We start from the raw sequence: 24,873 nt of genomic DNA on the forward strand, positions 1-24,873 counted from the left end.
GTACATCGACAAGAGAATGTATAACTAAATCGTGGTACTCATACAATGACAAAGATTATTGCAGAATTCTTCAACATAGCAAAACATGAAAATAACTCAGTTTTTATGCACAATGGAATCTCATTTGCTGTAGCCATACACAGGAATTCTACTCAACAATGAAAATAAATGAAATATAGGTGAATGTATCCACAGGAAGAAACTTAAAAACAGGGAATAAAGGAAAAAGATTAATTGTAGAAGAATATACATTATTGTGTTTATATAAAAATGAAAGTGACAAAACAACACAGTATCTTAAGGATTCGTGTGAATGTATAAACTTTATGTTTTAAATAAAGCAATGAAATCATTAACATAAAATATATCAATTATCCTAAAGGAGAAAGAAATGGAAAGAGAAGCTATAGAAAAGAAGCTACAAAATTATTCAAATGTATTAGCAAATTTCTATTTCCTAACCTATATGGATGTGTGGGTATTCACTTTTATTCTCTTCATTTAAATTAATGTCTGCTTTGTATGAACATAATATTGATGTATATTGATGTATATGTATACAAACTTACATATTTATAATTAATGTTTAATATATTTCAATCTTTTAAAAAGTTACAAATAGAAAATGCAATTCTTACTTGGCTAAGAAGTGAACAAGGTATGTTTTACAATATAACTGTATTTCTCTAATCCCAAAGTCCATGTTTTAAACCACCAGTACATATAGCTTTGGAAAATTAATTTCAGAACTGTGATTTCAGAGCAACTGTGCATGATAAAAGGGAGGGAATCACTGTGGGTTGAATTCCCAGCTAGAAAGAGGGCTCCAATCTATTTTCCATTATTTAGGAAGTCAGTTTACATTTGCAGTTCCTAACTAAGTGAAATAAGTGGAAAGAAATAGGAGATGATTATGATAAGAGAGGGGAAGACCAACAAGGTTAGATGAAACTTCTTTGAAATTTATGTGGAGAATGTAAAACTTAATGCTTCAGTTTAATACCTGTATACAGAAGGAAAATATTTTTTAACAAGAAATATAGAAAATAATTTAAGGTGGGGATGAACATTTTTAAAATTCCTATTATAGAATAAAAAGATTAATGTATAATTATTACTTCTTCCATTAATTCATTTATATGTATTTTTTAAATAATAGTACTACCTATACTCCTTTACTTCAACTTACTTTTATCATTCTCAATTAATCTTTTCCATGGTATCTTAGTTGCCTATTCTTCATAAGAAGCATTCGGAATGTTTGCTTTTCATATTAAGGTAAACATTATTACGAGTGAAAAAAAATGAAATCCAAGATTCATACCTAGGGCTGAGTGTCATACAAACTAGATTAAGCAGTAACTACACTTCCCACGATTTCCCTACTTGTTTCACCATGTAAGTATTATATGAACTTTGGTCTCTCTGTGACTCAGTTACCACATGTGTAAAATGACAACAATAAGTTATACTTTATAGGATTATAGTGAACGTTAAAGAGTTGATGCATATGAAAAACTTGAATAGAGCATGGCATATATAAAATCTTGATAAATATTATTTTTTAAGTATTATCCAACCTCTGTATATATAACAGTGCACTTATGTGATATTGTGTATGATGTTGTCCAATACATTAATTTAGTGAGATTTCAATAGTCAAATATGACAAGTGTATGAATTCACGGGATGGAGATTGTGAAGACAGAAATTTCATCTTCAACATGGGTGATTAAACAAATGACACATTGGTACGGGATCATATGTAAGAGTAGACAGTGAGACAGCTGCCTTCAGAGCAAGCCTGCAGCCCTGACAGTTGTGGAGCTGGAATAGCTATGGGGTGTGAGTTATGAGGAGGACATATGGAATTGTGATGCTGAGCTAATATGAGTCTGAATTGTTAATATGTACAGTAGTTTTCATCAGCAAGAGTCAGTACGGGAAGGAGTATGAAAGCTAGGAGAATCAAAGGTAAAAAATTGAAGCATGTTCCACAGATAACCATACAGAAATCATAACACATATGGTTCTAGATTATGGGTGTAACATTCCCATAAATCTAACATAAGTTGAAAATATCATGTCAAAAATGAATTTAATACACCTAATCTACCAAGCATGATAGCTTAGCCAAGCCTACCTTCACTGTGCTCAGAACACTTACATGAGTCTACAGTTGGGCTTAATCACCTAATACAATAAATACACTGTAGAGTGTCAGTTGTTTACCCTCATGGTGTTGTGACTGACTGGGAGTTGGGGCTTGCTGCCACTGCACAGCATCAGGAGAGAATATCAAGTATTCACCATACGTGCTAGCCTGCGAAAACATCAATATTCAAAATTTGAAGTAGAGAAAAACCCTGAGGCCATCTTGTGGTTACCAGCTGCTTCCAAATCCCTTCACCTTTCCCCTTATCCCCAACCCCCTCCCACACACCCATCTAACCACTCTCGGTTTTTTCTCTGCGTCCCCAAAACTGACTCTGATTAGTTCATTCACATAGTCTTTTCTTTAGATTCCATATATAAGTGAGATCATATGGTACTTGTCTTTCTCTTTCTGACTTATTTCACTTAACATAATGTTCTCTAGATCCATCCATGTTGCTGCAAATGGGTATCCGATGGACATGCGTCCTATTTGGGAGACCACCTCAGGGATACTGTGGATACCTGATCATGGCATTGTACATCAGAAGCTAAACATTAATGAATGCCAACTATAATTTTATATATATAATGTGATGGTTCAGTGTGAGGTCGGAGGGATAGTGGATGGGGGGAGGGGGGTTCACAGTATGAGGGATATAAATGATGAACGTCTAAGTATTACCTTGTTTTGTACACCTGAAACTAATAAATAAATTAATTAATAAAAAAAAAAAAAATTTGAAGTAGAGAGTATACTGAAGTCATACAGCGTTTGCACCATCATAAAGGAGGAAAATCGTAAGTTGAATCATTGTAAGTCAGGGACCGTCTTGTAGTTGAAATGGGGACAGAATTCTTTGGCCTGAATTTGTGATGATGCAGAATGGGAATAAGGAGAATAAAATAATTCCTAGTCTTTGGAATAGGGAAGTGCATGATGAAGTCACAGAGAACCTGGGATGTTGAAAATTGGAATGTTGAGTAATTTTCTCTAATACAATTTTCCAAAGAAGCTTCAGGGGATTAAGTGAGATTTAGGAAAAAGAAAGAGAAAAAAGGAGGAAGGAAGGAAGGAAGGAAGGCAGGAAGGAAGGAAGGAAGGAAGGAAGGAAGGAAGGAAGGAAGGAAGGAAGGAAGGAAGGAAAGGAGGGAGGGAAAGAGGGAGGGAGGGAGGAAGGAAAGAAGGATAGGAGAGAGGAAAGGAGGGAGGAAGGAAGGGAGAAAGGAAGAAAGGAAGGGGCTAGGAAGGAAGAACTAGGTTTTATGGAATAACTTCTCTTTAAAATTCAGATATTCTGTAAATAAATATTGGAATCACCTTTCTTTTACCTTTGTTGTAAAAAATGTTCTAAATACAACTTTCTGAAAAATTAGAGATACTTGGGGGTCATGGATATGTTTTTGCTTCTTTATTATTGTCAGTGATCTTTTTAATCTCCCTGTATCATTACAGTTTCAAACCTTAATACTTAAATTCTTTAGTGAGCTATTTTTGCCTTCTTAGAGTGAAAAATGTTGAGATGAACATTTCACTTTATATGGATCAGAACCCAAGATAACAAAATTATTCCTAAAAATTATTTAAACTCTGTAAAACATGTTTTTAAGAACTTGTCTGGTAATTAAAATATCTGATTCATTTGTTTCTATTCAATGTGTTTCATCATGAATTTTAAGCACATTTTTCTGGTTCTTCATGTGCTTTTTATTTTAATTTTTTCATTGTGTTCCAGACATTACATAAAAATGAATGGTGAAATCTAAAGCATAATATTTTCTTTCTCTGATTCTCTCTACAAGCTCAATATAAAAATATGTAAAATTAATTTTAATAGTGTTTAACTAACCTAACACATTCAAAACATTATCATTTCAACCTGTGATGAATATAAAATTTAATGAGATATTGTACATTATTTTTGTACATTACTATACAGTATTATCTCCTAACTCACTTTCCTAACAATCTTGTTTTCTTAAAAATCCTTGTCCAAACCTCACCACTTAAATGAGTGTAAATTTATTTAGGAACTTGCTATTCTATGCAATATTACTTAAAGATTTTAATATAAGTAACTAAGGAAGAAAATGCCTATTCCAAATTTGTACGGCAAGCTGATGGAAAAAAAGATTGACTCTAATTCCTCATCTGAAACACAACTCCATGTGTTCACTATATTTGCATCATCGATTGGCACTTTACTATGCTAACAGAATCCACAAAAGCAACAGATGTATATTTTTATTTTTATCTCAAAGATCAGTTGATATCTTAATGTCATTTTATTTTTAGTACTTTGAGTCCCTCATTCTTGCATATTATTGGTATTTCTTAGGCCAAGTTAAAATCGGTTGGGCAAATCTCACAAAATTCTCAGCCCCAGCAGTGGTAGAAGACGATTTCCTCCCACTCACAGAGTCTGCTTCTGTATTACCACTCTAAAATCACTATACCTATTTTGGACTTGGCTTTATTCATTCTTACCACATAGATTATATTCTGTTCTCTACACTCAGAAGGCTTGCTTAAAACAAACTTGTGGCTTCATCATTGTTATCTATTTTAACTAGATCCAATTTGATTGTACTTGGTTTTGCTTTATTTGTTTCCAAAATTTCTGTTAGTAAAATTTGACAGTGCCTAGAATATTGAATGATTAATTGGTTCATATCCTAAACTCTGTTTTTGTAGCTTACAGCTAAAACTACAGCCTAGACTGGCAAATATTAACCCAGGTCTATAGAAAATTCAGAAGCTCTAAGAAAGCTACAAAATGAATTATCGTTTTGCTCCATCGGTTATGAGTACAGTACTTGTTTGAAAGTGAGGCTTGGGATAAGGGGTAAGGTAGGAACAGACAAGTGACATATGAAAATAACTTTTACATTGCATGCTACAGATAGGACAATAATAACCACTAGCTATTAAATTGATCTAAGTGGCCATGCAATTTTCAGTGAAAAGGCAATCAGAAGAAAACTATTGTACTAAAATATAATAGTACTAGGTTGTTTATTATATTTGCTTTTTACTTTTTGGGAGCTTTCCAGAATATTAATCATAACTGTGAACTATCATTTGCTGAAAAATCAATTTGAATTCAATTAGGAGATAAAGATTTCCCTGACAAAAACTGAAATGAATAAACTGCATTTAGCAGGCTTTTTTACCTTCGAGTTCATTGAAGAAGAGACTATTATACTCGTATTCTATTATAACTCTGACTCTCAAATGAAGCTGATGACTAAGGGTACTGTCCTACACAATGATTTTTCTGTAACTATCTGCTTGGCATCTAACTTTTAAAAATTAGCCATAAACACTTAAATATTAATTTTGCACTTGGAATATTTATTTGCCCTCTCCTTATGTAATTCGAACATTTTATAGCAATGGAATCCATCCTTAAGCAGTATTAGTGGGAGGAAAACTTTAGTCCATTATGGTTGAACTCGTCAACAAAAGGTAGACTCATTAAGTCACTCATGCAACTCACACTGTTTTTACACTAATACTCCTTATCATTGCAGGTGTTTTCTCCTTAGGGAAGCAGCAGTTATGGAACAATCCCCCTCCCCCATTTTTTGGAGATCTGCTTTGTTAGGAACACTGAGATCAATAACAAAATAAATTCAGAATTAGGCACTAATGTCCCATAATGTTACATAGGGCATTTTAATTGCGCCTAGTTCCTGTGTTATTATTTTTTTATATTTTCAGCTTAGGAACTGGGTGTTTATATGAAGTTATTTTGAGATTTAGCCAAAGAGTAAAACAATATTTTCCGTACATTAAATATTGGAACTGTTTGTTTTTAGTCAAAACATGAAGAATGAGGGGTAAGATTAAGGACTATAAAATTATTAATAGCATATTAATCAAAACACATTTCTTTTTTTTCTTTAATCACCATATGTTGATATAACAGAAAAGAAGGAGTTCCTCTAAATTTTATTGTGATCTATTTACATGTATGAAGTATTTTACAAAGTGGACAGTGATTAGATGGAAAGAAACTGAGCAGAAAGGTATAATTGAAATCAGTATACTTTTACACAAATATTTAGAAACTATTGAGTAAATATACTTAGTAAGATTCCACATGAATTAAGACTATATGGACAGTACTTCTTTAGTCATTTTAGACTACAGAATTCACAAGTGAAAAAAACATACAGGATGAAAGTCATCTTTTAAACAGAATATTTGGAACAAGACAGATTTTGTTTTCCAGATCAGTGTTTTCTAAGAAAAATGTAATGTGAGATACATATGTACTTTCAAATTTAGAGTCATCTTAAATTATTTTTAAGCCAGGGGAATTAATTTATATATATATATATATATATATATATATATATATATATATATATATATATATATACACACACACACAATGCATCAAAATATTATATTAACATGTATCTAATAAAAATTATTAATGAGCTATTTCACGTTTTTTATACTAAATCTTCTAAATAAGTGGCTCTTTTACATGTACAGTTTATCTCATTCAGAAACTACATTTAGTTCTAAAATAACTCATCTGCCTTCAGTTTTCATCAAAGTTACAATAGAAAACAGACATATATACCAAACTTATCCCAAACAAATGCAAAATTTCCAATAAATGGACAGAGGACCAAAATATTGTTTTCATTTAATATTTGATTCAATATTAACACTAGTTCATCTAATTGAGAGTAACATTTCATTTTTAAGCAAAAATATATTTCAAAATTATACCTGTACTAGTTAAGCAAATCATCTAAGACTTTGATATATTCAGCACTAATTAATGTCAAACTCAAAAGTGTGATGAATAATTGAAAAGTAGTTTTAAATGTATCAATGTCACTAATGTTTCTTTAAATCTTTCTCTTAGGTTTTACAGTCAACTTATATACTACTGTCAAGAATTAAAATCTTCTCTACACTAACTAATATAAGATTGTGTCTAAAATAGTCATTATTGGTTTGTATTGTGTTAAAATTCATTTTCAACACAAATCTTTGTGCCTGTCTAACTAGTTCACCAATAAGCTTTTTCTGTCCTTATAGCTCTAAACTGAACTCCTTCATTTGCAGTGCAATATCTGTGAGAGAAATGTAAACCACAAGGCTCCATCTAGTTCTTGATAAATATTTTTTATCAAGCGTTTCTTTTTTTAAAAGATAATCTTGAATTTTAGTTAATTATAGAGTAAGTCTGTGTAAAACTAAAACTTGCCCACTACACCACCAAAAAGTATTGGCAAATACCATGTTTCCCCGAAAATAAGACCTACTTTGAAAATAAGCCCCAGTTAAGATCGTCAGCCAGACAGACACATTTAGTACATTATGACAATGTTCCAGAACAAGATGACATGTCTGTATTTGAATAAACGTAGATTGCTGTACATGAAAAAATAAGACATCTCCAGAAAATATGCCCTAATGTGTCTTTTGGAGCAAAAATTAATATAAGACCTGGTCTTATTTTCTGGGAAATATGGTAACTAAATCATTATATCATTGCCTTCTAACACTTTCATTAGTCACATACATTGCACAATACTGAATGGTTTTAACAGCTGTATCCACAACATTTTCCACAGAGTCTGCTTTATAAAAACAGAGCACAGAATTGTACACTTGAAACCTATGTAATTTTAGCCACCATTGTCACGCCAATAAATTTTAATTAAAAACAAAACAAATAAACAAAAAACCTGATCACTAGTGTTTTCAATATTTAGCAGAGTGCAGCAAATCAATAAGGGAAATATCAGTCTTTTCTTTTAAAATTCTCACCAATCCAGATTATCACCAATTAACTAACAAAGTCATTACTAGTGAAGCTAGTTTACTGAGACAGCAACTAAGTTTTTTTTAAATGTAGCTGATATTCTTTTGTAATAAATATAAATAAATAAAAAAAACATGTCTTTGTAAGAGTTCAGTATTGTTAATGGAATTGGTAAAACTTTTATTAGTAAATTTGAAAGCCCTTTGAGATAAAATATACTGAATTGTAGTAATGTTACAGTATATCTTACATTGCAACTCACCCAAAGCTAAAGAAATGTATTTAACATTTAAAAAAATTTAGAAAATTGAATTTTGATGTGGTTAGAAGCTTTTTCTATGAATATGCATAATTTTAAAAGGTATTGTACTCTATATTGGATAGCCGTAGGGAAAATCTTTCATTTATCATAAAGCATTATTTTCAGTTTTTTATCTCATGAGTTTATAACAAAATTTTCATAACAGAAATATTTTCTTTGTCCATGATCTTTTCAAGAATCCAAACTGTTGTACAGCTTGCAAAACTTACAAGCTCAGATTCTGTTAAAAATTATTTAAACATTTTGGTGGGAATTTAATTCTAATATCAAGTGCACTATTTCAGATATTGTCTTCTGACAGTTTAGAGAAACATTTATCAAATTTGCTAGTTTTTTGGAATAGGTCTCTTTATATTATCTACTATATTATCTTTAAAACTTTTTTTTTTACAAGTAACCAACACTTTTTTTTTTGTTTTGCTCTAGAGCAGAACACGGAATCAACATTTATTGTAACATTTGGTACATACCTTATTTCAATAAATTTTTATATATATTATTCCAATCGTAATACTCGTTTCTGTATTTCCACTGGATACTGTGTCAGAAATAGTTTCTTTATTTTAAATTTAAAACATTGTCCATGTTTAATTTTAACCAAAAATAATTTAATTATGTAAAAATGATAAGTATTTCAAGTTTATTCCCAATCATGATTTAAATAGGTATTGTTTTTTGTTTTATCTGCATAACATATTCAAATTAAGACATTATAATGCTACTTTTATGTCTAGAAAAAAAAATCACTCAAATTAAATCAGTCCAATGACATAGACTAAAGGAGAGGTGTATTTATATGTAATGCTACAAACCTTACATCTGCCTAATAGCAAACTACAATGAGATCAGATCTTACACAATACAACGAAGTAAATGGTAATATTATAAAATAATAAAGTTTTGTCAATAGGAAGTACTTTATATGTTTCAGTTTTAAGTTTAAATGGATTAAACAATACTAATTCAATTCCTCTGATGAATTAGCCACATTATAAGTGTTCACTTGCCATATGTGTCTAGTGAGTACAATATTGCACAACACAAGTCTAGATTGAAATTATTAGCATGTGTAGAAAAGGGATTTTTTTTTTTTTAGGAGATGCTGCTTGGAGGAGCAAATAAAGAAATATAGAGTTAATGGTGCAAACCATGTTATTGTCTATACAAATTCTATCAAGACAGAGGGTGCTTTAACCTAAAGAGGAGACTTTCTGGTGACAAGCGTATGCCAGTTGTAGAGATGGAAGCATTACAGATTCAGTTTGATACCACTAATTTCTACAATTGTGACTGCAAGTTCACTTTTCATACTACTAATATTTTTTATCCCTTTGGGTTCTCCATAGGGGTATGCAAGAATAACATGCAACCAATATAGACACATATCTCTACTTCTAAATTTTTACATTAACCATGTGAATTATACTCTTATGAATTTTGTGAATAGAGGCATGTTGAATTAACCGATCAATGTCTAAACAACGCTGAAGCAATGATGTGATATGCAAGCTAAGCAGTAAATTATGTGCTATTATAAATCACCAAGGGAGGTGCTATATTATTTGTCCTTTTTTGGCCACTAGCTATTATATGGCAATAATCTGACTGCTCAAGTCTTTATTCATAATCAGCTCCAATCAACAAAGCCAATATATGAAAAAAACTAAATGTCTATTGATAGATGAATGGATGAAAAAGTGGTGTGTGTGTGCGTGCGTGTATAAGTGTGTGTGTGTGTGTAAAGTGAAATACTCCTCAGAATAAAAATAAAATAAAATAATTGAAATATTGCCATTTATAGCAACATGATTGATCTTGGGAGTATTATGCTAAGTGAAGTAAGTCATGAAAAAGGACAAAAACCACAAATTTACTCACATGTGAAATATGTGTGTGTGCTCATATATATATATATATATATATATATATATATATATATATATATGTATATATATATGAACAAATGAATGGACAAAACAAAACAAAAACAAACTTATAGATACAGATGATAGAATGGGTGTTACCAGAGAGGAAGAGGAGTGAGGAAAGAGAAAATAGGACAAAGAAGTTTAAATATATGATAAAGGAAGGAAACTACACTTTTGGTGGTAAGCATGCAGTAACATACACAGCTGTCAAATTATAATGCTGTATACCTGAAATTTATATAATGGAATTAACCAGCATTACCTCAATTATATAAAATGATATAGATGTATATTTAAACAAAGTACACTAAAACAAACAAAAATGTTTTCTTCAAAAGTTTTACAAATAATTGTCTTGGAGATGTTCCTATTTTCAGTGCTGCTGCGTGTCTTTTACTCTTGTAGAAAAGTTTACAGAATAAACCACTCTTCCAATCCTTTAATAAGTATTTAATAAAATTAATATTGTTCGATCTCTGATATTCCTTCCCTGTTTTTTAAAAGTGTCTTTGGTTTATTTTTTTGATAATTTCATGTTCTTTTACAGAAAATATGGTTACAGATTTGTTCAGACAATTGTAACATCCTTTAAAATTTCAGCGTCTGTCCTCTATCAGATTTAGGATTATCCCTCTGACCCACCTTTCACTACGTGGTCATGCTGCTTTGTCTTTGATGGTCTATGTCTTATGTTAAATCACTTATTTCTTCATCTTTTGACAGCACAGCATTAGACCATATTTAATACCTTCTCTCTGCAATTTTCTAAATTTCTAAAACAATGCTAAAAAACACTTTAAAAATGAATGTTCTCAAGAAATAGCAATATTCATTCCAGTCAATAAATAACAATAAATATTTTGGCAACTAACATATAATCAATTAAAATGTAAGAAATATCTAAGCAAACCACGACTGTATATTTTCTGATTGTGTTAACTATTACAGTCTTTCATTTTTAAGATAAATTCTATGAAAATGTGTTTGTTTAGGCTACTAAGTTCTTCCCACCTGAGGTTATAGAAGATGCATTCTCTCTACCAGCAAATTTGTAATTTTCAGTACACAACTCTTGCACTTATTTTGTTAAATTTTATTCATAAGCATTTTATTAATTCCAATTCTATGGTAAATGGCTTTGTTTTCTTGATTTCATTTTGGATTTTTCAATTTTAACGTATAGAAATGAAGTTGATTTTTGTATATTCATTATGCATTCTACAACATTGCTGAGGTCATTTATTACTGAGATGCTGTTTCAAAATTTACTACAGTGACAAAGTAGTTTAGAGTTTATGTGGATCCCTCAGCATTTTTTATAATTTTATTTCTTCTTTTACAATCTGGGACACTTTTTATTTGTTTCTTGAACGTTGCCCTGGCTAGAGTAACTTGTACAATGTCAAATGGAAGGTGTGAAACTGGACATCCTTGTCTTGTTCCTGACATCAGGGTGAAAGCTTTCAGTTTTTCACCACAAGGTACGCCATTTTCTATGGGCTTTACACAGGTGTTCTTCATGAGGCTGAGTATATTCTATTCTGATCTTAATTTGTCAAATGATTTTATCAACAATAATATTAGATTTCATCAAACACTTTTTATTTACCTTTAGAGTATAATTTTTGTCTTTATTCTATTAATATAATGCATTTCTGAGACTTATTTTTATTAATTAACCAACCTTCTATTCCTTGGGTAAATAGCACTAGATTGGGTATTATATATTCTACGTTTCACTGTAATCTATATGGGTTTCTATAATTGTAATGGAATAGCAGGTACTAAAAGCATTTAAGATGTTCAAACAAATCTTATTCTTATCTTTTTCCTCGAGTTTCATAATCTCAACCATAAAGAATTCTTTAAGAATTCTCATGACCTGAACTCCTTCATTGCCCTGCCTGGCTTTCCATTAATTGACTTATCATTCCTCTGCCTTCCAATGGGTCAATATTTCATAAACTTTTCAAGCATAATCTTTAGTCCACCCATAATGCTTCTTTGATCTCAGTCTGTCTATCTATCACCAATCCATCCATCTATTTATACATGCATGCAATCATCTATCCATCTTTTTATGGATATGCATTTAATATTAACAATTTAATATTATTGTAACATATTTAATATTAAATGTATCAATTTACATTTAATAATAATTTAATATATATTAAAATTTTAGATTCATGATTTTACCAAGATTGCGCAGGCTGTACAGACATTTAATAACAGGTTGGTAGAATTTACTAACCTTCAATATTTTACTTTTATAATGGATTCTATTTGAAGCTTTGTAAAAGAGGCTTCTTAATATTTTCATTGGTTCTGGTTTCTTATGCAGAAGTTATTGCAGTGTGCATTCTTATTTTTACCTGTATTTCTCTGTTACAATGTCATAAGACCCACATACACTAACTCATATCCCAACAACTGAAATATAACTTCCTTTATCTAGTACCTCTTTAAGAATAGTCAGATTTGGGGAATAATTCATATTATATATATGTATATATATGTATATATATAATATATTATATATAATATATAAAGACATATATAATATATAATATATAATATATAATATATAATATATAATATATAATATATAATATATAATATATAATATATAATATATAATATATAATATATAACATAATATTATATATTATATATTATATGCTATATGCTATATATTATATTGTTATATATTATATATATCATATATATGATATGTGTATATATATCATATATACCATATATATGTGTGTGTGTGTATATATATATAAACATATACATATATATATATATATATATATATATATATATATATATATATATACGTCTTTCCAGGGATTTAAAATATAGTGTGATTCTTTCATAACTTTTCAGTATTTTCTAGTGATGGCTACAATCCTCTTAAAATAATCTCTGTCTTTAGTTTGATCAACCAGCTCTTATAAATTTTGTCTTTAATCTCTAAATATTCTCATTTTGACATACTATTAAAGCATATATTCCAACCATTCCAGTTCTTCATTCTAGTTTTTCCTTGATAATTTGAGAAAACCATTACTAGAGATAATGTGTTTCACGTAGAGATTTTGAAATTATCTTTTTAGACAATTCACTGTTTATGTTTATCAGTATTATAGTGGCCTTATTTTTTATTTATTAATATAATTAATTGTTAATTTTCTGAGTAATGGAACCTCTGAAACATAAAGTTATATTTGGAGCTTATGTAATTAGTCAACTTGAATCCATTTTGTTTTATATTAAATTTAATAAGCCAGATAAATTCAAGAGATTAGCTACTCTGTAGTCCCTTCCTTTTCCCCGATTACAGTTCAAAACTTTACAAAGGAGAATAAAATATTAGCAGCCAATGTAACATTGTCTCCGTAGGTCTGAACATAATTTAAAGCTGCAACTTCACTAGTGATTGTAGGAAAGATGGAATAATTCTCCAATATTCTTGACTACAATTCTGGCTGAAAACCACAGCAAAACAGGACAAAAAAATTAAATTATCTTCCTTCTGATACCTATACAATAGAATGCCTGCTTTAGCTTCCCCTGAAATACTGTGTTTCCCGAAAAATAATACCTGGCTGGACCATCAGCTCTAATGTGTCTTTTGGAGTAAACATTAATATAAGACTCAATGTTATTTTAATATAAGACCGGGTCTTATATAATATTACATAATATAACATAACATAATATATTATAATACTGGGCATAATATAATATTAGTATAATATGATATAATATATACCAGGTAGAATATAATATAATGTAATGTAATGTAATATAATAATATAATATAACATAATACAGGATCTTATATTAATTTTTGCTCCAAAAGATGCATTAGAGCTGATGGTCCCATACTATTTTCAGGGAATTTAGTATGAGTACTTGGCCAAATATAGCATTTAATGTTCAAATGGCTCATTCGCTAAAGTGAGCCAAAAATAATGTCACCTGCATGTAGATAAAACCACCATCACATGCAATGACCAAAATCATAACCCAAATAATCTTCAGAAAAAGTCTATACAGAAAGCCTAGCTTTCTACTTATTCTTATTTTTCTTTTTAGATTCCTCAACAATGCACCATATTGGAATTTTTGAATATCATTTAATTAATACTCTCCTCAATCTTTTGACAATTGGTTAGACAAAATAATCAGGCAAACAGTGATCAAAATACTCTACATCTTACCAATAAAGCTATTTTAGTTTTCCACTCAAGTGACAAAAACTTTATCCTTGAAATAAACATTCTTAGCCACCAATGTACTGCCGTATTTTTCTGAAAATAAGACCTAACTGGAAAATAAGCCCTAGCATGATCTTTCAGGATGACATCCCCTGAACATAAGCCCTAATACGTCTTTTGGAGCAATACTTAATATAAGACCTGGTGTTATTTTTGGGGAAACATTGTAGTATATTTAGATAATCCACTGGACTCTCACTTGGGGACAGACTGCTTACCACAGACAGGCAAAGTCAATGAAGAGAGAGAGAGAGAGAGAGAGAGAGAGAGAGAGAGAGAGAGAGAGAGAGAGAGAGAGAGAGAGAGAGAGAATGAATTACTTCGGAAAACACGATAAATTCTCCTACTTACTTATACTAATGATCAACCAGTGTCTCTTCCTTTCACTTCTGTCTCCTACCTTCTACTTACTACAAGAAATTCAATGCCAACACAATTTTTAATTATTTTGATGAGTCTTTAAACTTTCTTTCTGAAAGTTTAACTTAATTCTTCATCCATGATGTTCAGAAATTTTATTATAAAACAAAATGTATTATTTATCTTGGTTACTGCACTGGAAGTCTTTCAAGATGAAAATGTATTATTTTCAGCTCTTCAAATTTTGCTCTACATCTAATGGTTTTTCCTTCTCCATTATATCTGCTGCTCATTCCAGAATTCATTTTAGATATATGTTGCATCTCCCTGATGTATTTTCTATGTCTCATCTTGTTTCTTATACCTTATATGATAAAGTTATTGATTACAATTATTCTAGATATTGTATTATTTGTTTCATGAATAATTTTACAGGTGATGTATTTTTCTTTTAAATTTGAGCATATTTTTGTACTGTGGGATTTTTCTTTCCTCACAAATTTGGTGACTTATGGATGGGTGCTTCCTTTCTGAGAAAGTTCATTCATCAGGTTCTCTACTGCTGCCTTGCCCCTATGAGCCTCAAGTGGGTAGAGATATTTGCTTCTGGGTGTGGAGAATATCTGCTCTTTCTTGGAATCACTAACTGCAGGTCTGGCACGACCCCAATCTCTGGGCCTGGCATTAACATTTTCTGCTTTAGCCTCTAGCAGAAGCCACTTCTACCTACAGAAAATCACTGACTGCAGCTCCTCTTTTATTACGTTGGTATGTGACTCTGGGTCGTAAGTCACCCAGACTGCTTCTACTTTCTTGGCAGTCTCGTCTTTGAATGTGTTTGTGCCACTGTTCCCTCCAGTTTTGTTTCAAAAGCCATCTAAGTTTGCTTATTTTCTGTTTCATGGTTAATTTCATGTGTTAACTTGACTAGGTTGTAGAGTTCCCAGATATTTGGTCAAACATTTCTCTGGGTGTTTCTGAGGGGGTGCTTTTGGATGAGTTAAATACCAAAATTGATAAACTGGGTAAAGTTCATTTGCTCTGAAATGTGGGTGGGCCCCACCATATCAGTTGAAGGATTGAATGGCATAAAAGAAGAAGAAACTTCTCCTGCCTGACTGCCTTCCAGATGGGAAACAGTTTTTTTTGTTGTTGTTTTTTTCCCCCCTGCTTTTGGACTGAACTGAAGCATTGGCTCATCCTCACTCTAGAGCTTCTGGCTTTCAGACAGGAACTAAACCACTGGCTGTCCTGAACCTCCAGCTTGACAACAGTTAGTCTTAGAACTTGTCAGTCTCCATGATTTCATGAGTCAATTCCAGTTCATCTACACACACACACACACACACACACACACACACACACACACACTCACACCCTCTTGATTGTACTTCTTTGGTGAAACCTGACTAAATACTAAATACAGTATCTAATAAGAATTCAAAATAACTCCTTAAAATGCTTCTTCCTCATAGGGACATGACATTAAATTTAACCTTAAAAGTAAGATAATGTAATATGTCCATTCTAGGTCTCTTTCTCTCCCACCCTCTCTGTTTCTTCTTCCCTTCCTCCCTTCCTCTCTATCATCTTCCCTATCAATTCACTGAAATATATTAGTGTTTCCTTTAATTCAGATATTTAATATGGTAAAGCTGTGCCATGGAAGCAGCCTTAGTCCCTTAATTGCCTCTTGGAAAAGAGAAACTTAACTGCTTTGGGCTGTGACATGAGCAAAAAAATCCAGTGACATTTTGGAATTGTTCATTAGAGTAGTTCGCTTATAGTGACAAAGCATAAATCAAAACATGTAACATTGGCATAGGATCATTGCAGAAGGCAGCGTAAGAAAAGATTAATACAGGCTGCAGTGCTGGAATTCCACCTACACATTGCCAAAGAATTTGGAAAAAAATTGTCCATGGTAACTTGTAATTAGATCACATGGCTACTCAGCTTGTTTTTCTAATAATTTGGAAAATACATATTTTGGTAGTGTGTGCTGGTGTTTATTGATTTCATTTGATCAGGTAAAACCAGAAAGAGATTAGATGAAAAAAAACACAGTTTTGCAAGTAGAAATGAGGCAAAAACGGTCTAGAATTTTGCAATGTCCAAAAATCGCATGAACCAAATATTTGTAGATCCCTGAGAGAGATAAGACAGAAGAAAGCTTTCAGCTGTATAGACCTGGTGAAATTTTTCAGCTGATCAAGTTGATTCGGCTTTCTGGCAAAGAATAGATCAAAGATTCGGCCTTTCCACCTGTTGTTCCATCTGGCCCCATTTGATGGCCCCAGCCATCAAATATTCTTCCACATAATCATTCAAATGAGACAGAGGCAAGGAAACCAAAAGCCAAAGAAAGATACAGTGTAATTTTCAAAAACACCTAGTGAAGAACTGTAGATAAAGTTGACGTCACAGGGAAGTGAAACATATATGCAAATAGAACATGAAAAAAAAATCCATTACGGAGAATCCAAAAGCCCAGACTTAAAAGTATGTTACTGTGATTATTCAGCAAGTCTTCAAACACCCTCCAGGCAAAGAGAAGGCTGTGAAGATCATGTCTCCTCTAAGGAGAGCATACCTAACACCCTTTTCTAATATGATAAAGCAGGATAACAATCAAATAGAGCTTCTCAGAGAGCAAGTGTTTACTGAAGCTAGGGTTTCCAGTTGGGAATTCCCGCCTGGTATCAGGAATGTTTTTCGCTTTTCCATTCCCAAACCCCAAGATATAAACTATTTTCTGTTCTCCACCATGAATAGTTTTCACAAAGTGACGCCTGATGCTACCAACCATCTGGCTTCAAGGAGCCAATTTTCCCGATTTCCCGACCAACTTTTCTCAGTATTCGGAATGGGAAAGCAAAAAAAAATTCCTGAGAACGGGTGGGAATTCCCGCCTGGAAACCCTGATTGAAGCTATACTTTAACATTTGGTATTTGGAGCAAGTACATACATAATTTTCTTTTTCAGTTTATGCTTCATTTCCAGACCATGAAGAAATGCATCCAAAACTTGTCAGAAGGACTACCCACATCATTTGGGAATATATATATATATATATTTATCAACTAGCTAGCTAGCTGTCTGTCTGCCTGCATGAGCATGTGTATCTGCGTGTCTATTTATATATCTACATACTGTATCTTCCCTGCTCAATATATGTATATATCCTTATCAACCTTTATACCGTCACTGCTTTTATTATATCACCATTGTCAGAGAGAGAAAAAAAAAGGTATAAATATGACACTTTTTTTTTAACAGGACTTTATTGGGGAACAGTGTGTACTTCCAGGACTTTTTTCCAAGTCAAGTTGTTGTCCTTTCAATCTTAGTTGTGGAGGGTGCCGTTCACATTTAAGTTGTCCTTTCAGTTTTAGTTGTGGAGGGCGCAGCTCAGCTCCAGGTCCAGTTGCCGTTGTTAGTTGCAGGGGGTGCAGCCCACCATCCCTTGCGGGAGTCGAACCAGCAACCTTGTGGTTGAGAGGATGCACTCCAACCAACTGAGCCATCCGGGAGCTCAGTGGCAGCTCAGCTCAAGGTGCCGTGTTCAATCTTAGCTGCAGGGGGCAGAGCCCACCATCCCTTGTGGGACTCGAGGCTTTGAACTGGCAACCTTGTGGTTGAGAGCACACTGGCCCATGTGGGAATCAAACCAGCCTTTGGAGTTAGGAGCATGGAGCTCTAACCGCCTGAGCCACCAGGCTGGCCCAAAAATATGACACTTTTATGCTTATTGTGTAATTTGGCTCTTTTCTATAATTGGCTAGTGGACATGAGAAATAAAAACTTCATGCACTGCAATCTCCTAAACAGAAAATTCATTCATATAGTTATAAATGACATTTATCAACTATTATTGGGATAAAATTAAATTACCTCAAAGATATATTAGGCATTTTTTAAATGTTAATTAATACATTTTTAAAAAAAAACACCAGGCATTCATTTCAATAATCTAGAATTATATTTAAAATATGTATGCTCTCATGTCTACTGAAATCTTGTTTTTTCCAATTGGGCATGAACAGAAGAAATCAACTCTTGTGCCAAATTTGGCTCACTTTTATTGATATACAATGCCACAATCTACTATCCATGTGGACATAAATTTGAATTCTTGTCCACATGTCCCATTATTTATGCTTCTATTCACCATGTCCTGCCAGGAAAACCTTGATGTTTTCCTATTTTAATCTTTCTCTTCTATAGTTTTCATATTCTGCTTCCTCAGTATATTCCTGTAAGGCCACAATTTAGGGCATTAATGAATGGTGTCATTGGAATATTAACATTTCAAGACATTTTACTATGGCAAGTTTTGTAATTGCTACATAAAAGTCGCTGAAGACAAAGACGAGAACTAACTTTCCTTCCCTTTTCTAGTCTTCTCTCGTTTCACCCCTTCTCCCTTCAGAGTCCTCTTTATAACAGAAGCATAACATATCATTTTTATGTTATTAAATATTCCTTTTAAAAAAAGTGTCCTCTTTTTGGACTTCTTACATGGAGAAATAAAGCTTATTAAGGCAAATTAGAGTCCTATTATTTCTGACAATGTTAGATATTTTGAAGAACTGTAGGCTACATCACATTATGATTTTACTATATTTAGGGCAAGTACATAATTAGGTTCCCTGATCTCAGAGCTTAATTGGATATTGTAAATTGCTGTCTCGATTTTGCCTATTCACATTAATTTCATTATGTTTACCTTTTTAATTAAAAGTCTTACATGTTATTTGGCATCATGAATGGCCGCAATTTCTCTCCTGATTGTCATAAAAAATAATTTCATTACACAAAATGTGTTATGGTCATCTCTTTCCTTGGTTTTACATAAAGAATGCATTTGAATATGTCATTTGAAAAACTACACTAACAATTTACATATACAGTAGGGCAAATATATATAAATAACATGCAATATATAATTAATATTGAAAATGAAAAGATGATCTTCAAATTTTCTATGTTCAAAAGCTCTTCCCTAAGGTAAAAATACAAATTGCATTTGTTTCAGCTCTGTAGAATCAATTTCCATTTTAATGTGCTACATTGACAAGGGTTAGAAACTCTGAGAAAAATAGAACAGGGAAATTTGTTTATATATTAGATAAAAGTTAAAAATGAATGATATAAACCCAAGTAGATGGGTGGGACACCTTAGCATTTAAAACACTATAAATATATGAAATCTTGTAAACATAAAACTTTAATGGAATCTTTTCTATGCAGATATATCTTTACTAAGATAATACCCTCCAAAAGATATTGGTAAAAGTAAATTCACATTTATCTTTCATATGTAATAAACATATTTTATTATTTTTTATTTGTTTGTTGTTTTGTTTGTTATTATTGTTAAAAAGCAAACAAACAAAAAACTAACAGAGTGAACACTGTATCACATACAGCATTCTCTCTCCCTCTTTCCTTCTTTCCCCTTCATCCCATACTTCTAGAAAAATATCTCTGGTTTGCTTCATGTTGGTGAATGATTTTGCATATTGGGTGATCAAGAAAACTCTTTCTGCCATTATGCTAGATATTCTCTAACATGTTTATTTTCCCTTCCTTCATATCTCTTTATAAAAGTCCTAGGTTCATGCTAAAACATATAACTCAGGTTTATTTCAAACATATGCTTTAAGTCCTTTGTCCTCTTCGGGTTCCAATACTTATTCATATATCATTATTTATTCTAAATGATGAGTGGATGACCGTGAGTTTCCTTAGTTAAAATGGCATAATCTGAATTAAACTGGGCTATGTGTATGTAGAGAATAATTTTAATTATTTTGGGTGACATTATTTGGTAAAATTATATAAATTTAAGTGTACAATTCTATAATATATCACCTACATACTGCATTGTGTGTATGCTGGAGAAGAAGAATTTTGAATCAATCTTTTTCAGTAAAAAATATTTTTCTACACTAAGGGAACATTTATCTTCCTATAATTTAGATTCTTATTTTCCCTCACTTAATTTTGATTTTATACAACTTAAAAAAATATATATATATATATACATATACATATATATATTTTGTGTGTGTATGTATATATATATATACACACACACCAATATATATACCTATATACACCTATATATACACCTATACACACACACACACACATATACACACCTTTATACTCAAAATACATTTTAAATACACACCATATATATGTGTGTATATATTATATGTATATGATCATATATATATATGGTGTGTATTTCATATGTATATATGGTGTGTATTTAAAATATGTGTATATGTATGTATGTATATATATGTGTGTATATGTATGTGTGTATATGTATGTATGTATATATGTATGTATATATATATATAGTTGCTTATACATCCTTAATTAAATTTTAAACTATAATCATAAATGATTAAAAGTAGCAAGGTTCTCAGAAAGGATTGGCATCAATTTCCCTTTTTCTTATTTATAAGAGATTACATGATTTAGCATTGAACCATCTTCTAATCTACTACTCTGCTCTAATCAGCATCTATCCAATTAAATCTTGTAACATCTACTTGACAAAATATAGATGGACGGAATATTTTCTAATATATAAAATAGTTTAAATTTTATTTTTATTAAATTTATTGGGGTGACATTGGTTAGTTTAATTATATAGGTTTTAAGTGTAGAATTCTATAATACTCCATCTATATATTCCATTGTGTATTCACCACCCAGAGTCTGTTCTTCAATCATCACATATTTGATGCCATCTACCCTCTTCTACCACCCCGCCCTCTCCCTTACTCTCTTGTAACCACTAAACTGTTGTCTGTCTATGAGTTTTTGCTTGTTAGTCTTGTTTGTTTGCTGCTTTCAGGTTTATACGCCATATATAAGTGAAATTATATGGTTCCTGTCTTTTTCTGTCTGACATTTCTCTCAGCATGATAATCTCAACATCCATTCACTTTGTCGCATATGACAGTATTTCATCTTTTCTTATGGCTGAGTAGTATTCCATTGTATATATGTACCAATCTTCTTTATCCAGTCATCTATTGAAGGACACTTTAGTTGTTTTCATGTTTGGCCATGGTAAATAATGCTGCCATGAACATAGGGGTATATATATATTCACAGATAAATGTTTTCAGATTTTTGGGGTAGATACTCAGAAGAGTGATTGCGTAGTAAAATGGTAATTCTATTCTTAGTCTTTTGAGAAACTTCAGTAATGTTTTACATAGAGGGTGTACCAATTTGAATTTCCATCAACAGTGTATGAGGGTTCCTTGTTCTCCACAGCCTCTCCCATAATTGTTATTATTTGTCTTGCTGATGATAGCCATGCTAATAAGTGTGAGATGATATCTCATTGTGATTTTGATTTGCATTTCCCTAATAGTGAAGTTGAGCAGTTTTTTCATATGTCTGTAGGCTATGTGCATGACTTCCTGGTAGAAGTGTCTGTTCAGGTCCTCTTCCATTTTTTAATTGATTTTTGTTGTTGTTGTTGTTGTTTTTGATCCTAAATTGTACTACTTCTTTATATATTTTAGATATCAGTCCCTTATAGGAGGTGTTGTTTGTAAATATCTTCTCCCATTTGGTTGATTTTGTTTTGTTGATGGTTTGTTTTGCTGTGCAGAAGTATTTTAGTTTCATATAGTACTGCTCATTTATTTTCTCTTCACTTCCCTTGACTTAGAGGTCAAATTAATAAAATCCTCTGTGATTTCAAGGTCCATAATTTAGTACCTATGCTTTCTTCTATGCAATTTATTTTTTTCAAGTTTCATATTTAGGTCTTTTATCCATCTTGAGTTACCTTTGGTGTATGGTGTCAGACAGCAGTTGAGTTCTGCTATCAATTTTATTCTTTAAATGTATACTGAAGCAGGTATATGTCTGCATTGAAACTACAATGACAAAGTCATTATGAATTCTAGGCTTTATTAGTAAAGTTTGTGAGAAAATTGTTTTATAGTTACATTTTTGCAGTGTGATGTACTTGAGTGAAAAGAATCATGTAATATTGGTAAGTACATTTGAATGCTTATTATAGGAAAAGTATTAGTTTGATGAAAAATGTACTAGTTAAAGATATTATCATTTGAAAATGCAAGATGATTTCTACATTCAAATGGAATTTTTTTATTAATAAGTTTAGTACAAAATTGAAAATCTTATCAATGTTATAATGTTAATCTATAGGCAAATTCAATGATAATTTTCAATTGTAAAATGTCCAGTGCAAAAAAAAAAAAAGTTCTAAAGAATTCAGTAGGAGAAGTTTAACAAGCTTAATAACTCCTATGCAAAGGATAACTTTTGGTCATTTTGAAATAAAGCACTTTGCTTTTCAATACATATAAAATTTAATAAAATAAAAGTATGCAAATGGGAGGCACTATATTTATCTTGAGAAAGGTAAAGTTTTAAAATATAATCAAGCTGAAATATTATGAAATGAGTTCTACTGCAACAATATTTTAGGATAATAGCAGAGATGTCAGTTAAGCAATTTGCAAACCGTATATTGCCCTGCTGTGTTTGCAAGATTACCTTGTGAATCATCAGGATCCATAACTCTAAAGGCTTTTGATTTACATTTGCCTGAAATGCAAGGCCAGAGAGGACACTGCAGATAAGACAAATGACATGATGATCTAGTAGCTACAATACCAATAAAAAAATCAACAAATAGGTCTCTCCTTCCAAGAGGCTGAAGCTGGCTTTCATTTTCCTTTTGCAACTAATAATTCTCTGCAAATATAGACTCTTTATATAGATTACATTGGAACAAAATTTTTTACTGAGGCCTGTTCATATATTTTATATCCAAAATGATATTTGAGGGTAAAGGTGAGATGAGAAGACTTCTTTATCTATGATATTTTCCGAATCCTTATAAGCTTCCATTCCTGTATTTTGGGCCTAGACTCTATTTACCTTTACTCCCTTAGTCAAATAGAGTTTTATTTTCTTTGTATTCAAACTTATATTCTCACTGGTATTGCTTTCATTACTTTATTCAATATCTCATGCTTTTACTATGCATGCCTACTACTTTCTCCTGATAAAAATTAATAACTAATATTTACTTACTGCTGTATACACAACAGGAAATTTTCTAAGTAATTTTAGATGTATCACTCATTAATCCTAGAAATAAACAAATATGCAAATAAAAATTAAATATAAAAATATTTATATATGCATTTTTTTAAATGAGAAAATGGTTACTGGGATGTTAAGCAGACCTTCCAGGGTCATTTGACTATAGTTAATGAATCTGGAATTCAAACCACCAGTTTGGCTGTTTTTGAGTGTATGCCCTTCTCATCAGTCCCTCCCTCCACCATTTTTTCCAGAACATTCCAGGCTTAACCATATATGTGGTTTCTAGCAGCTTTAATTGCACTTTATAACTGTAGCCTCCCAGGTCACAATTGCTGAAAGTTGTGTGGATATCTGCCGCAAGCTGACTTTCTCTATTGAGTAGAGTTTTGAGTGTGTGTGAGTGTGTGTGTGTGTGTGTGTATGTGCGTGTGTGTGTGTGTGTGTGTGTGTGTGTGTGTGTGTGTGGTGCATGAAGGCATTCATAACATAAGTGCAAAACTATAGACCACTAGTCTGAACAGAGGAAACAAAACTGATACACAATCTGAATCAGAGATAAGAAGATAAGAAAAAACAGATGTGATACCCGTATCTTTTCAGTTCCAGAAACATCATTGCTACTCTCTAAATCTCCACCTCCACCTCTCTCTCTCTTTAAACACACATACACAAACACAATTTAACGGAAGCAAGTGTATTTGTATTATTGTAAAGTTTTGAACTGCAATTTTGTTTTGCCCAGTTACTCTCTATAAATGTCTATAAAACATAACTGTGGGGGTTGGAGCTTCAGCATTCACTATGAGAACTATGCAAGAAAGTAAGTTTTAAAAGATTGAAAAGCTAAACATTAAAAAGTATGCCAATAGGATTACACAGATGAGATCCAGCGAAAATTGAT

This window comes from Rhinolophus hipposideros (genome assembly GCF_964194185.1).
Source record: "Rhinolophus hipposideros genome assembly, chromosome: 11".
Classification (NCBI taxonomy): Eukaryota; Metazoa; Chordata; class Mammalia; order Chiroptera; family Rhinolophidae; genus Rhinolophus; species Rhinolophus hipposideros.